We start from the raw sequence: 4,040 nt of genomic DNA on the forward strand, positions 1-4,040 counted from the left end.
CATGAGCAATCCTTTGTACTCTCAACTCGTTACTTTTCGCATGTCTGTTTTAAATGTATCTTCGAATAATTTGATGAATTTATTTCAAAATGACAGTGTGTTCAGGGGGAAATGATAAAATCCAAATAAGCATCAATGTGTAATGTGTCTTGCATTCTTTAAACATTCCTTTGCCAATGAGTCAAATATGCACGGATTTCACACATAAACCTATGGACAGGTAATAATGTGGCGCATAGGGGGTTAATATACAAATAATGACTGCCATGAGGGGCACAGTTAAAATTATGGGCCCAAAGTGATGTGAAAACCATAACTATGCCCGAAGCGAAGCTGAGGGCATAGTTCTGATTTTCACATCACCGAGGGCCTACATAATTTTAACTGTGCCCCGAATATCAAGCTGTCATTATTTGTTTTATATACCGAAAATATAGATTCCGAAATATAGACACCGAAAATATAGATTCTAGTCTCTTTTACAGCACTCGTAATCAACGCTGATCGACAGCGCGGCGGTCGTATTATTGGTGCGTACATAATATTTATTGTGAGTGATCTATGTGTACGGGGTTGCGACTGTCTCCAAACCTATTTACAGGGCACAGTTGATTCTATGCCCCGGGCGCAGTAAATCATGACGTCATTTCGATCAAAAATGGGGCACAGCTATTTTCATGACTCCACTTTTAACCAATCAGATGAGAGGAATCTATATTTAGAGGTATATAATAGTTCCTATGCGATCACCATTAATTTAATGTCTTCATGGGTATGTGTGTGAGATAGAAATGAAATGACGTAAAAGGTGAACAAGTCATGATGTGGGCCTGAAGAAGCAGTTCGTGTTTTGATGATGGCCTCCAGGTGTGACATCCGAACATGATTCGTTGGTTAGGTGTCCTGATCTGTCATAACTTTGCTTGATATCAAATAACAGTGAGATGCATGTATAACACTATCATGGAGGAAGTGCATTAAAAAAGAACAAAGCAAAACTGTGCATTTTTTTTTTGTATAGAGAAAATGAAATGATAAATTCAGTATACGTTACAGATTTGTGTGTCCTGTGTTTGATAATTACCTATGAGGAAAGTACTAGTAACTTAATTCTGCAGCTGACAATCAATGTATCGTGTAACCATAATTAACCCTTCGATTAATTCCAGGTTTCGTGCACTGTCAACTTCTTGTAGTTGTAGCGAGAAGTAAATTTCATACGATTTTGATAAGATTGTCATACTCTTCCTTGTTGATTGTATCGTCATTTTCGTGTTAGATTTTATCTGGGGCACTACCACGTGGCGGATTTAAATAAAAGAACTACCATTCGAAAGTCATATCTTATAATAAAATGAGCTTTAGAATCTCTTTAATCTGATTGATCAATTGTCATGCATTGATTTTTTTTTTTCTAATCCAAACTGAGCCATGCGTCCGGTAATAACCTTTTATAATGCTGTATGTGTATCGGACGCATGATAGAAAAAAAGGTTGTATTTCATGAATTCATGGGCCCATTTCACAACACGACTGATGCACAGGCCTACTGCGTGGATCGGTGAAAATTAGATGCTCTCGTTTAACTTTGGAACAGTCTAAAACCCACTCGCTGCGCTCGTGGGTTTAAACAGTTCCAAAGTTAAACTCGCGCATTTTAAATGCCTTTAACACTTGATGATTTGATGTTGTTTGTGATCGATCTAATTCTCATCCGGTTAAAGATATTCTCTTACCAGACCGTTCCAATATCCGGTCAGGACGAGCAGGATATTCTGGGTGCAACAAGCACTACATTGCACACTGTATAGTAGGCAGCTTGCATAATGAATATAGCCTTCTGTTGCTCTGAGTAGAGGTACGCTATAGTACAGTAGTCGAGGAGAACTGTACCTTAAGCAAAGGCTATCCATGCTCAGTGTGAGATGAATGTGTTGTTTTGTTCTTTTGAAATCTGTAAATTTTTGCTCCATGTACATCGTATTTGTTAATCTGTAAGCTTGCAAGTTCGTGTTTACCCTTCCTATTACATGTAGGTCCTTCTTTTCTTGTCTTAGAAAACTGCAAGTTGAATAATCATTTGCATAATATGCTAATGTGTGCATATCAAAGAGTCGATTGGTTTATGTGTTTTTAAAATTTAGTCAAATAGAAGATGATTTATATGTCCTGCTACTTGGTGAAAGAAGGTATTTATAGAGCTATTAAAATCGGTTTTATCAATGGAACTGATACACTTTGTCTAATTTTATGACTGCTGTTTCAGCGAAAGGCGGACTTACAATGTGTGTCGATCTTACCGTTGGGTATCAGCTGTGTATAGTGAACACACTGAGAAATACGGGTTCAAATTTGAACCCCAAAATTGTCGCTATACAACCACCCTATAGGGTGCAACTTTGCACCCAATAAGCAATTTGCACCCTTAGAGGTGCAATGCGCTGAATTTGAACCTGCAGGATGCGAATTTGCACCCTTAGTTTTGTGCTAATCAAGCGTGCAAACATGCACAATAAACATTAATACATTGTGAATTGAAAATTTGGACCACGAAGTACCAAGGTTTTACTCGTAAGATCAAACTTACACTCTGATGGATATGTCTGCATCTTCGTAGGTACGAATATAAATATTAAGGGATGTAATTTTCTACTTGCATAAGAAAAGGTGCAATTGTGCACCTCAGGGTGCTGCTATATGAACAAATAGAGTGCAAATTTGAACCTTTATTTTTTAGTGTGAACACTAAGCTGGATTACTTTAAGTGTGTGTACATCAATTGCTTTCAGCCTACCTCATCAGACAATGCATTAAATTGAAAAAAAAATTAATTATGATATATACCTATTTCTACAATTTAGTGTGTGTGTGTGTGTATTTGTGTGCTGCCGTGTATGTTGTGATACACGTTTGTTTGCGTTTTTATATACAGAATATGCACTTCTTTATGAGAAAACAAAATTTGAAAAGAAGTCGTATTTAGCAGGTTTGAAAAGAGGACACTTATAGTGAAGTAACCGTATGTAAGTCTGTCTGCTCAACGCGTTTGTTGTAAAAAGAGCAGACCTCAGTCAAAATTGCATTTTGTTTTCCTTTGTGCATCAGAAATACCAAATACAAATTCTAGCTGCAATCCACGGGCATGATACTGAAAGCTATGCGCTTCACTGATAGCACAGGTTCTTCTCGCTCTTTTCAATTCAATTCAAATCTTATTTCATTGACGAGAACATGGAATAACATTTCATAAACAAAGCAAGGCAAAAATGAAAAGAGTATACAATAAATGTGGAACTTAATAGTTCGGGTTTTTTTTTATCCCCACCCCCTCCCAAAAAGTAAAGGGAACAACAACAAACAAATAAAAAAAACCAAACAAATCAAAAACACAAACAAAACAAACGAATAAAAATACCAACCAATTAAAGTAATGGCAACAGGAATGAGAATGCGGATACTAAGTTAACGACATTATAACGGAATGCCTGCTTTGAAGTGAGTAAACTTTATCTGTTAGTGTTCTTTGTATATTTGATATTCTAAGATTTATTTGTTTATGTTAGTATTATCTGGGGGATATTACTTGATGTATAGGGCCCAGATTTTCTTCCTTTCTCTTCTTTCTTTAAAACAACAACAACAACAGAGTGCAAGGCACGTTTTCTTAATTTCTGGCTCAGCTTTTCTTTTTCATCTCCATTTGTTTGCCTCCTTATAAGGTACATGTACATTGAAGCAGAATAACCTTCACTACTTTGTCATAATTATTATGGATAGCTGTCATACATTTGTGTTATATTACTGTTCATGTTGATTATGAATATGTAAGAGCGCCATGAGCATCATTATTGATGGATCTCAGCGCTTTATACGAGGCCACTGTTATTATTATTATTATTATTATTATTGTTATTATAATCATTCTTATTATAATTATTTCCAGCGACCCCGAATATTAACTATATCACTGAGATGTGAATAGGTGAGCTTCAGATGTGACATTCTTCAGTTTTTCTCCCTCTAGAAATTAAATTTGTTCA

The sequence above is a fragment of the Diadema antillarum genome, unplaced genomic scaffold (assembly GCF_040938485.1).
Source record: "Diadema antillarum isolate AM-2024a unplaced genomic scaffold, OU_Dant_1.0 seq00001269_RagTag, whole genome shotgun sequence".
Taxonomy (NCBI): domain Eukaryota; kingdom Metazoa; phylum Echinodermata; class Echinoidea; order Diadematoida; family Diadematidae; genus Diadema; species Diadema antillarum.